Genomic DNA, 13,099 nt, shown 5'->3' on the forward strand with positions numbered 1-13,099 from the left:
AATAAGTTAGTGGAGTATGGGTCCCACTTATATATATTACTTTTATAATAAAATGTGAGTGGAATAAGTTGGTGGAATGTGGGGCCTACTTACCATTTATGGTAAAAGTAAAGTAGGACTCTTGAGTTGGGACGGACGGAAATGGCAAAACAAGACTCTTAAGTTGGGACGGAGGGAGTATAAGATTAGGTAATGCACTGTATTTGGCCAAGTTTTATGAATCACTTGCATTTGACCATGAGAGGAGAGTATAATCTTACCATATACTTCTTTACTATCTTTCGGAGTTTCAGCCTAGTTCTTTTGAAGGTCTCAATGGCCAAATGATTATCGGCCCGATCCCATCGACATAACTTTAAAAGCTCATTCAACTCTTTCTCAATGCTCTTTCTATTTTCGTCTATATGATCCTGAACCCTTTATAGCACAAACATAAAATTTTAAAACATTTAGTATGAGATTATCAAAATGGCAGGATTATTCAAAGCAGATAAACTTACCGAGGCAGTAATTGCACATAAAATCCAAAAGTATTGTAGAGTATTTTCACATTCTCCTCTTGGTAATGGCTGCAATGTTTACAATACATTAGAATCTCCATGTCTGAAGTTTGTTTGGAAATCAAAATGATATCTAAAGAACTATTCAAGCAGCTGACTATTTATGTTAAAGCCTAACAGAGCACTCTATACAAAAATATTGCTCAGGCACTTTCCAATATGGAAATATTAAACCAAACTATAGACATACCTTATATAAGATCTACAGTTCAAATTGTTGCTTAGCTGTCCATGGAACGAAAGAAGCAACTGCAATTGCTTTCTAAATTCTCCAATGGTGGATGTCTTGAAGAATTCTTCCAGGCTGTAGTGATTTAGCTTCAGATATGGATCCGATAAAAACAAAGAAAGGTTAGAATGAAAGACAATTATCTTGAGATGCTTGCCTTTCAATCATTGAGCTCGTATATTGATCAACATTGTCATCAGGACCTCGTAGAAAAACAGAATATAATGGAAACCATAGCTGCAGATAAGTATAAGAATATGTAATTAGTGATTGTAGGATAATTAAGCAAAACGACTACTTGTACAATAACACTGGAACTATGCATCTTGAGTTATATTATAGAAGTATCATGATATGCCACAGAACCGCTTATAAACAAACGGGTAAAATGCAAATCCAGTTTTATCGTAACATATCATCACTGTAATAATGGAGTGCTCATTTCAGTTGGAAGAAGCTCGGCCAGAAAGGAGTTCGGTAAGCTCGGCTTACCGAGCTGGAACTAGCTTGGAACTAGCAGAAGAAGAAGGAAGCTCGGCTTTGAGCGCGGCTTTGAGTTCGGCTTTGAGCCGAGAAGACAGTTGGTCTTGAGCCGAGAAGCAAAGGAGTTCGGTTTGTGTACCGAGAAAGGAGTTCGGTTTGTGAACCGAGAAGGGAGCTCGGTTGTGAGCCGAAGAGAGTGCTCGGTTGTGAGCCGAAAAGAAAGTTCGGTCTTGAGTCAAGAATAGAGTTCGTCTTGAGCCGAAAAGGAAGAAGCTACAGTTCGGTCTGAAACCGAGAAGGAAGTTCGGCCTAGAGAAACTAGCCGTTGGTGCAGCAGTTAGTTAGCCGAGATGTAGCAGTTATTCTTCTTGCTTTCTTGATTCTTCTTGTAGTTAGTTAGTAGCAGTTGCTACTTGATTGTAGAGCTTTAAATAGCTCAAAACCATGTACGTAGTAAGTAGTGAAAATCAATAAAGAGTTTTCAAGTTTTCTCTCCAAGATTACCATCTTCGATACTCTAAGTGTGAGTGTGTGTTCTTCTGCATTGTGAGTTATCATACAACTGTGAGTGTGTGTGATTCACCTGAGTGTGTGAAAGTCTTGTGCGTATTGAATCCCAACAAGTGGCGCCGTCTGTGGGAAGATGGCAGCAAGGCTTGATGCAGAAAAGTTCACAGGCAAGAATGATTATAGCCTGTGGAAGATGAAGATGAAGGCGGTCTTGATTCAACAAGGCTTGGCCGCAGTTCTTGCAAATACAGAAGAGAAAGGAAAGGCTCCAATGCTTGATGATAAAGCTCAGGCAAAGATGGAGGAGATGCAGCTCAAGGCACATTCTGCAGTGATTCTGTGCCTTGGAGATAAGGTCTTGAGGGAAGTTCAAGAAGCCAAGACTGCGGTGGAGATCTTGAACAGGTTAGATGAAGTTTACCTGGCAAAATCTTTGGCTAACCGGCTGTATCTCAAGAAGAGGCTCTATGCCTATAGTTTTTCTGGTGAAAAATCTATCATAGAGCAGTTGGAGGAGTTCAATAAGATCATTGATGATCTGGGCTCTGTGGATGTTAAAATTTCAGATGAAGACAAGGCCATTCTTACATTGAATGCCTTGCCTAGCTCGTATGACCAGTTGAGTGATCCAATTATCTATGGCAGAGATAAGGCTATCACCTATGCAGAAGTCTACTCGGCCTTGATGGCTAAGGAACTCCAGAAGACTACCAGCAGAAGCTCTGCAAGCTCCAATGTTCAAACTGCAGAGGCCTTGAATGTGAAGAAGTTCAAAAAGCAGAACTTCAAGAAAAAGTTTGAGGGCTCTAAACCCTCAAGTTCTGATGCTCAGAAGGAAACCAGAGCATGTTTTTGGTGCAAGAAACCAGGGCACTTGAAGAAGGACTGCCATGCCTGGAAGAGAAAACTAGCCTCTGAGGGCCACAACACTTCTGATTGTGTAGAGAGTACTGATCCCCCTGCTCAACTCATGAATGTAAGTGATAATGGGATCAGTCACAGGTGGATAATGGACTCAGGGTGCAGCTTCCATATGTGCCCCAACAAATCTTGGTTTCATGATCTTCAGGAAGCATCAGGGACTGTAGTTCTTGGAAATAACCATGTGTGTCAGATCAAAGGGATAGGGAAAGTGAAGCTAAGTTTGCAAGATGGCTCTATAAAGATCCTAACTGGGGTGAGGTATATTCCGGAAGTGAAAAGAAATCTCATCTCATTGGGAATGCTGGAGGAGAAAGGGTTCACCATATTGATGAGTCAGGGAAAGATGCTTGTGAAATCTGGGAATGCAGTAATGATGGAGGCTGACAGAGAGCACATTCTCTATTATCTGAAGGCTAAGGCTGTTGATGGAGAAAGCAATGCAGTGTCAGATGATTCCATAATGCTATGGCACAAGAGATTGGGCCATCCAGCAGAAGGAAGCTTGAAAGAACTCATCAAGAAGGGCCTGATCTCTGGAGATTTCAACAAGATGGACCCCTGTGAGCAGTGTATACTTGGAAAAGCAAAGAAGGCACCCTATCCTACAGGTATTCACTCTTCTACAGCCCCATTAGACTACATACATAGTGATCTTTGGGGCCCTTCACCTGTAAGCTCAATTGGTGGTGGGAAATACTACCTTGCTATTATTGATGACTACACTAGGAAACTGTGGGTGTATATACTGAAAGAAAAATCAGAGACATTCACAAAATTCAAGATATGGTGTAAAGAGGTGGAGCTAGAGAAGGGAAGGAGTGTTAAATGCCTAAGAACTGACAATGGCTTGGAATTCTTGTCTACTGAGTTTGATCTGTTTTGCAAAGAGAAGGGTATGAAGAGGCACCGCACTGTTCCTGGTAACCCCCAGCAAAATGGTGTTGTGGAGAGGATGAATAGGACTATCCTAGAGAGAGTAAGGTGCTTGTTACTCAGTTCTGGTCTGAGCAACAGATTTTGGGGAGAGGCTGTGTATACAGCAGCCTATCTCATAAATAAGTGTCCATCTACTGCCCTTAAGTCTGAGACTCCTGATTACATGTGGTATGGAGCCCATAGTGACTACTCAAAATACAAGGTGTTTGGGTGTGCAGCCTATGCTCATGCTAGGCAAGGTAAGCTTGAGGCTAGGGCTCTAAAATGCATATTGCTGGGGTATCAGAGGGGTGTTAAGGGGTATAGGCTCTGGTGCATTGAGCCTGGTAGGCAGAAGGTGGTGGTGAGTAGGGATGTTGTGTTCTTGGAGGATCAGATGCCATACTTAAAAAGGAAGCTGGACTCCAATGAAATTGAGAGTGATTTCCTCAAGGTGGAGCCAGTGGGACTTTGCCAAGGAGCAGGTGGAGCCTCTGACTCAGAAAGTGAGTCTGAACCAGAGGATGATGGTGCTCTAGCTCGAGGTAGAAAAATTGATGAGCCTACAGCAGACTCTGCCAGAGAGTACCAGATAGCAAGAGATAGAGGCAGAAGAAATACAAGACCACCTGAAAGGTTCTCTGATGTGGTCTACTATGCACTTTGTGCTGCTGAGGGCATTGATATTGCAGATCCTCTCACATATAAAGAAGCCATGAAGAGTAAAGACAGAGAAAGGTGGATTGAAGCCATGAATGAGGAAATGGAATCTTTACTCAAGAACAAAACATGGATCTTGGTGGATAAATCCAGACTGACTACAGATGGAAAAGAAAGGAGGCTGATCAGTTGTAAGTGGTTGTTTAAGAAAAAGATTGAGACCACTGATAAAGATAGAATCAGATTCAAGGCAAGGCTGGTGGCTAGGGGCTTCACACAGCAAGAAGGAATTGATTTCAATGAAGTATTTGCTCCAGTTGTTAAGCACACTTCTATTAGGATCTTGTTGGCAGTTGTGAACCAGCTAGACTGGGAGCTACAACAGCTTGATGTGAAGACAGCCTTCCTCAATGGGGATCTAGAGGAGACTATCTTTATGGAACAGCCAGAGGGCTTTGTGAAGACTGGAGAAGAAGGTAAGGTGTGCCTGCTACAGAAAAGTCTTTATGGACTTAAGCAAAGTCCTAGACAGTGGAATAAGAAGTTTGATGCACAGATGAAGAAGATTGGCTTCTCCAAGTCAGAATATGATGATTGTATTTACATCAAGAAGGCAGGCAGGACTCCCATTGCCTACCTATTACTCTATGTGGATGATATGCTACTTGCAGGCCCTTCTATGACAGAAATTCAGAAAGTTAAACAAGATCTGAAGTCGAGCTTTGAAATGAAGGATCTAGGAGAGTCAAGGAAGATCCTAGGCATACATATTCAGAGAGATAGAGGCTGCAAGAAGCTGTGGATGCTGCAAACTGATTATATTGACAAAGTTATGCAGAGATTCAGAATGGAGAATGCTAAACCTGCCTCAACACCCTTGTCCCAGAGTTTCAGATTATCAAAGGAACAAGCTCCTAAAACTAAGCAAGAGGCTGATGAGATGGAGGCTATCCCTTATGCTAGTGTTGTTGGGAGTATCATGTACACTATGATTTGTACAAGACCAGATCTGGCTCATGCTATCTCAGTGACTAGCAGATACATGGCAGACCCGGGGAAGGAGCATTGGAATGCTCTTAAATGGATATTGAGGTACATGAAGTCAACTAAGGACTGGGGGATTGTGTTCAATGGCTGGGAAGGTGGATCTGAGGAGGTTGTGCAGGGGTATTGTGATGCAGACTATGCTGCAAATCTGGACACCAGAAAGTCTCAAACAGGTTATGTGTTCACCATGTTTGGAACTGTGATCAGTTGGAAATCAGGTCTGCAGAGTGTAGTTGCTCTCTCAACTACAGAATCAGAGTATATAGCTCTCACTGCAGCTGTACAGGAGAGCTTTTGGATCCAGGGAGTAATTTCTGATTTTGGTTTTGACCAAGAAACAATGGTGATTCATTGTGACAGCAGCTCAGCTATATGCTTGGCCAAACATCCGGGTTTCCATGAAAGGAGCAAGCATATAGACATAAAGTTGCACTTTATTAGAGATGAGATTGAAAGGGGAAGGGTGAAGGTGGTTAAGATTAACACCTTGCACAATCCGGCAGATATGCTAACTAAATCTCTAAGTAGAGACAAGTTTGATCATTGCAAGAAGTTGATCAATGTTTGTGCAAGAACTGAGATGAGCCCTCAGGTGGAGAATTGTAATAATGGAGTGCTCATTTCAGTTGGAAGAAGCTCGGCCAGAAAGGAGTTCGGTAAGCTCGGCTTACCGAGCTGGAACTAGCTTGGAACTAGCAGAAGAAGAAGGAAGCTCGGCTTTGAGCGCGGCTTTGAGTTCGGCTTTGAGCCGAGAAGACAGTTGGTCTTGAGCCGAGAAGCAAAGGAGTTCGGTTTGTGTACCGAGAAAGGAGTTCGGTTTGTGAACCGAGAAGGGAGCTCGGTTGTGAGCCGAAGAGAGTGCTCGGTTGTGAGCCGAAAAGAAAGTTCGGTCTTGAGTCAAGAATAGAGTTCGTCTTGAGCCGAAAAGGAAGAAGCTACAGTTCGGTCTGAAACCGAGAAGGAAGTTCGGCCTAGAGAAACTAGCCGTTGGTGCAGCAGTTAGTTAGCCGAGATGTAGCAGTTATTCTTCTTGCTTTCTTGATTCTTCTTGTAGTTAGTTAGTAGCAGTTGCTACTTGATTGTAGAGCTTTAAATAGCTCAAAACCATGTACGTAGTAAGTAGTGAAAATCAATAAAGAGTTTTCAAGTTTTCTCTCCAAGATTACCATCTTCGATACTCTAAGTGTGAGTGTGTGTTCTTCTGCATTGTGAGTTATCATACAACTGTGAGTGTGTGTGATTCACCTGAGTGTGTGAAAGTCTTGTGCGTATTGAATCCCAACAATCACTAACTACCACCAGGTTGTTTTGTAAGCGACTGATTGTAGAGGGAACTTAAAAGCTTACTTTTCCAGCATTCTTCACAAAATGAGACTTAACTTCATCAAGCAATGAAGGCCAAGCTTCAAACTCCAATCTATGCCATGCGGAAACCAGTGCAAAAATAGGTTCCAATTGATCTACAAGGACAACATATTGCGGTAAGTTTATATATTGCATCAGAAAGTAAACCATGTTCAAAAGAGTTTGTGGGATAGTAATGTAGAACATTGAGAAAAGAAACACCGCAAAAATTTGGCTAACCAGATATTGGAAATTTGGCGACAGTTTCTTGGATATTTCGAATCCTGTTAATCAGAAATTCCAAAGCCGAGAGAGCCTGAAAATCATGAATAAAGGGTTTCATGTATTGCAACAGGCACTTAAATGCCACAAACAAAAAAGAAAAGGGCAATTAACATATCACTTTAGAGTCCAGATAATACTATTAAATCTCAAGGTATGTCTTTAGAGAGGTTATTGTAACCTCTCTAAGTGAGATACTCTACCTTGGCGAGAGGTGTGTCAAGTGGCAGAGCAAGGATCATATCAACAACTTCAACAATTTTCATGAGAGAAAGATGATGAACAGTATGGTCATCCCATTCTTTTAGGAGGAAAATAATTCTCTGTTTAAGATGTGTAACTGGTTCCACCAATTTGGCCAGCATGGGTGAATTTGAATCCTGTTAGAAACAAAACATGGAATACACACCAGTGAGCAGAGTGATAACATGATAAACAAGAAGGCAATTACTGACAACAGAACAGAAAGTGCCTTGTAGAAATTGTATGCACAAGTTGATTTGTGGAGAATGAACTTGTCATCGTGCTCCAAACAGAGGCGGAGCAAGTGTTCAGGTGCAATCTTGGCATCAAAACTTGAGGAACATAAACCTCTCAGATCTGGACAAGAAGTAGGTGCAAAGATGAGTCTGAGAGATACTTGAACTATTTATAGTATGATTATGCAATAATTGATCACCTCGCGTCAACTTCATCCCCAGCATGTAAGAGTTACAAAAGGAAGACAACCTATCCACATCCGACACTTCAGCACTGCAAGGCTGGTGGAGTTGATAGTATATATGATTAGTATTACAAAAATATAAGCATGTTAATTGCTCTATCTTTCACTCTCAGAAAATAAGGTATCACCAAATATCTATCACTCTTTAGCTATTATAAGAGTACTGAAAATCAAAAAATATTTGTAAACTACAAGCACTTCTGTTGTTTCATAGTTGAAAAAACAAAGTAAGAAGTTCAGTAACTGCATGGACATCACATCATCTCCTGAATGAGCTCAGCCAGTGACAGAAATATAATATGAAAACATCCAGTATTTACAGAAGCAGTCCCAAAAGATGTGATTTGGTAAGTAAGCATTCCATCTGAAACCCTTTGAGCTCATATGACAGAATTATATTACAAATGCTTACAATTATGAGGGATAGAAGAAATGGTTGAGAACTTACTCTTTGAATAAGGCCAATTGAACCAAATAACTGGTTGTGTATGTTGACAATGCCATCCAAATCAGATTCCTGAGCATTCCATTCTTGCTCCAACCCTTCGTCTTCCTCATTGACTCTGATCTGCAAGGGGATAAACTTGTGAGTTGATGTTCAGTGACAAACTGGCATTTTCGATGACCACCAGCATGCAGACTGGAGAGGATGGATCTCAAAAGGAGTATCATTACCTTGTCATCTAGTTCTTCCGAGAGAAGTTCCTGCCACTCAGAGAAGCTATCATTCGCAAGCAAAATTGCGCAGTTGGAAACATCAATCTCGAGAATACTCTCCATCTTAAATGTTCTAGATCTGAACTTGAACAGTTCAGATCGACCATCATCAGTTGACTTTGCCCGATGCTTCATCCAAAGACTTGCAATTTTATGGAAGATCTCATGCAAAAGCTGATAAATCAGAGGGAAAAATTCATATTTCTGACTTCCGAGTGGGAAAATCATAGTGTGCAACTCATAAAACTCTGAAAATAGGACAATATAAAGTAACAACTCTACCTTAAAGGAAGAAGCGCTAAGAAATCCAGAACCAGCAATAGACTCTTTAAGTCGATCCAGAATATTGTGGTAAACAGAAACCTTAAAGGGCAAGGTCGATGCCGGCTGCAAGGTTTGACATGTAGCAAACATAATTAGTAGAAGAGAGGAAAGTATTAGGAAATGTAGTTAAGAGGAGTAAGATATTTCTCAGAAGATGCACAAAAAGAACTCTGAATATGAAAGAATGACAAACCGTTGCATGAGATTCTCTGGCTGAAACAGTATCACCAGTTAACTCAACCATGTTCTGCAGTACATATAGATCTGTTTCTTCAACAATTGTTGGCCAATCAATATCATTTATGGAGAGTTGGGCTTTCCTTCCAACATCGATGGAGACTCTTTTAGATGCACACACTCTGGGGAACCTAACAAACTTGTGAAGTGTGCTCTGTTGATGTAGCACCAAAAGTCAAAGGAGGAAACCATAAACAAAAAGAGACTTAATTAGATGAAACAAGTATCTTCTACCCACCAAAACAGATTCTATACTCTGCTCGCCATTAGGCAAATAACTTCTGCCGAGTACATCAGATACAATTAATGACAATCCTAATTTTATTTCATATATTGCAACTTGGACAGGTTCAGTAATATCAACGTATTCGGAGCATTTTGACAACTGGTAAATGAAATGTGAAGTCATATCCTGAAAATGAGAAGTACAACAATGGAAGGTTAGATTGGGTAAAGCCATATTATGGACATGTCGTAATCCATAAGTATAGATGACAAATAGAATTTGAACGTAAAATATACCTGCCAATTGTGCACTTGGTTAGAGACCTGTTCCACTTTCAAGCTTTTGACATTCTTGATCCATTCAACAATTGCTGTAACCGACTTAAGAAAATCATTGCATAGATACTTCAGCTCCTTAAATTTTCCAGGATTTGGGCGGAAGACCATCTGATTCAGGAAAGATGTTATTGGGTGAGATGAGAACTTACTTATATAGGTCCATATAGATAAAAACTTTTACAGAAGATGCAAAGATATTCCAATTTCAGAAACCATCTATACCTCTGCATATGTTATGTAAGATATCACATAGCATGATAGCAAGCTGTATATTTCAACAAAGGTGGGAAGAGAAAAAGGAGGAATCACAGTGGATGCCATGGTAATTCCAACAGATACAATATGCTGGTGTGCAAATATTTTGTCCAGCTATAATCAGCATTCTGAATTTGACTTAGATATCCAAGGTTATATCATAAGGTATTTATTGGAGTTCCTAGTACTTTTTTCTCTTTCCAATACTATCTGTAGGATGATTTTCATTTGTGAAAGTACCATCAGTGGGTAAGAAAACCCTTCTGACAGTGTTAAAACTTTTACCCTGAAAATTAATATCAAGAAGAGACCAAATTTATGTTATAGAGAGTATGCACAGGTACCTTTCTCCGGAGCATCCTCCTTTCAGCTTTAAGTTTATCTAGCATATTGATTTTGTAACTATCATCTTCCATCTGATGATGTGAATTTCCAGCTAAATAGATACATTCTTGTCTAACCTGTAAGACAAAACAATCGATCAGTCTGAGGAGTAGAGTTGCTAAGCATCAATAAAATAAATAAAAAAAAAGCTAAGCATTATGTAATTTCTATAAGATGTTAGAACTCTTCCTACAGAAGTGCCCTCAGATGTATACCACATATTAAAAGTTACTGTATTATTCAAAATTCCACATTATCTTTATCTAATGAACACAGTAACCGTCAATCAGCATTCAGAAAAAATAATTATAAGACACGCAATCAGTTGAAGTTATGCATGCCAATTTGGAGGAAAAGGGCTTTCAATTGCAAACGAGAGCTTTAGCCTTACAATGAGGTCTTGTATACCAAAGCATAACCTATGGTAGTTAAACCTGACTACCCCACACAGTTTTGGGAATATTGAGAAACGGTATCATACAAAGGAAACAAACTATTTTACACAATATACACTGACAAATTAACCCAGTAAATAAATTATCTAAGCAAAAGGAGAAAAAGGCTTAAAGACAAGGGAAGAATATGTAAGCTTGGCTGGAGATAAAAAAATATTTAATTTGAAATCAAGAGAAATACCTCAATCTCAAGTTCAAGCGATGCTATCTTTGCTGTTAGTTCCGAATACTTGATTGAGTACTTTAAAGTAGGATCCAAGTCATCACAGCGGACCAAGAGATTATACCTTAGGCCCCCAATTCGTAATAGAGAGAACCCGGCACTCAGGATATCTGCATAGATTTAATTGGGAATAAGTGATAAAAAAACTGAGTATTCAGACAAGAAAGAGAGTTGTGCATAAAAGCATACAATTAACCATAAACCCAGAAAAAAGTACAGCAGGCACTAACCATCAGATGGGCTCACAGCATAGAGTTCAGTAAGCAGTGGCTCAATATAAGAATTGATCAAGGATGTGAATACACGATGATTTGATGATGCCAACAGAGAAATCAAGGCCTTTATATTTTCCATCTGTAATATTGTGAATCAAGTATTGAAAGTGTGAGGGAAGAAAACTCGGCCATTTGTAAGCAAATCTAAGTACAAGATGTTTGACCATAAGTAAACTTCATGAATCAAGCACAATCTCCAGAACTGAACGTTATATAAGTCAGCAATCTAAGACATTCACAACATAATTGATAATACATACCACAAAAAAAGACTGCCAGATTATGATGGATAAATATGAGAACAAGTAAATGTATGTACCGGGTTACTTAATTCCTGAATAGAACAAAGAACGGTTTTTATGCTAACATATCTTGAATCCTCAAATGACTTTTTGTGCGCGCAAATAATCTGCAAGCACAAGTAGAGAAAGAAATGTTAAATTAGAAACAGTTTAGATTAATAATTAATTTTTTTCCCCAACCAAAAGTGAATACCTGCTGGAAGAGAGAGCGCGCGGCAGAGAGAAACATTCCACCCGAACTAATTAAATTTTCAGAACTCTGCCAAATACTGCGACATGTGGCTCTAAGCTTGAACTTATGCAAGTGGTAATCTCTAATGGGGTCTGCATTTTTCCTGGTTTAAACAGAAAAGCCAGGATCAAACAACATTTCTAAGATAAGTTCGTTTTATATATAACAACCTCAAGAACTGTCATGATACCCCAGAAGGGTGGTGATCAAAATAACCCTTAAATGAGGAAAGCAGCCCTTAAAATATGAACTTCTCACTGAAAACAACTTGCAATGAAAAAGTTGCTTAACATATCACATTCCCACTGAAAACAACTACCATGGAGAAGACGTAACATTGTTGTAAAATTGGAATCTAAACTCAATAGGTACATAAAAACATGAAAATAACTAAATGACATCTAAGCATGAGTGTTATTGCATGCATATAATTTATAGATATGCCTATTTTGGTGTAGTCTTCTAGGGTTTAATAGCCATTCCCGGTTTTTCGGTAAATGAAACTGGTTCATGGACAAATTATGATGCAAGTCGACCATTCATTTGATTGAAAATGAAACTTGAAAAAATAAGTGATTTCCTATCTAAGTGCAACTCACAGGATCTCGTCAACCATTGTCAATTTAAGAGGCCAAAAGAGCTTCTGAGGCATTACAATATTGCACTCTTCATTCTGAGGAAGGGCCTGCATGACGAGTGCACCACAGGTCATCTTAGTAATTGAACAAGATGTATTGTATGAAAATGTATTAAAGATTTAAGAAGTGTATGTACCTTGGCAAGAATAGGGCTGACTTCCCAGAGAGTTGCATGCCACCTAAACCACATCTCTAGAGTGAAACTAGAGATTTTTTCATTTGCTGTAGTAGAGAAGAGAAGACATCAATCTTGAGTTAAGAGTAATAACCCAATAACTAAATTATAGATCACTCCTACCTCCTTTGACTGATTCCCAGGCATCTAGGGTCCATAAAATTTTTTGGTGAGGCAAAAAGTCTATCAGAGGCCTTGCAGAATAATTCAATGAGAAACCCAAAGATGATTTTAATAGCTCAGACAAATCTAACAAAGCCTGTCATACATGTCGAAGTGAAAAACGTTAAAAGAAATAATCATATTAAGATAAACCAACTACAAAATTGAACTTGAAATCACAGGTACACTTCATTAAAACTAAAGCCCCCGTACATTGTGTTGTTCTTCTAGATCAACCACAACACTCTGTGTTAGGTGTTTCAGTAGTTCCAAGTCAAGGCAAAGACTTGTCTCATCAACAATAGGCTGTGTCCTTATCCAACAATCCAAGCCGGACCTTATATGCAATATATCAGGTGTAACAGAACAACAAGCAGAGCAGAGTGCGGGGAAAAGTTTAGTACTCTCCAATTTCACTTTCAACTTCTGCTTTTCAAAATCCCACCTTTCTGAAAGCATCTGAGGACCAGAAAGATCA

At 39.5% G+C, this 13,099-nt stretch overlaps 1 pseudogene; it reads right to left on the bottom strand.

Annotated features, from left to right (window-relative positions):
- The window catches only part of LOC121768342, a 36,579-nt pseudogene that overhangs the window by 6,385 nt on the left and 17,095 nt on the right, over positions 1-13,099 (bottom strand).

This window comes from Salvia splendens, chromosome 15 (assembly GCF_004379255.2).
Source record: "Salvia splendens isolate huo1 chromosome 15, SspV2, whole genome shotgun sequence".
In the NCBI taxonomy this organism is placed as follows: Eukaryota; Viridiplantae; Streptophyta; class Magnoliopsida; order Lamiales; family Lamiaceae; genus Salvia; species Salvia splendens.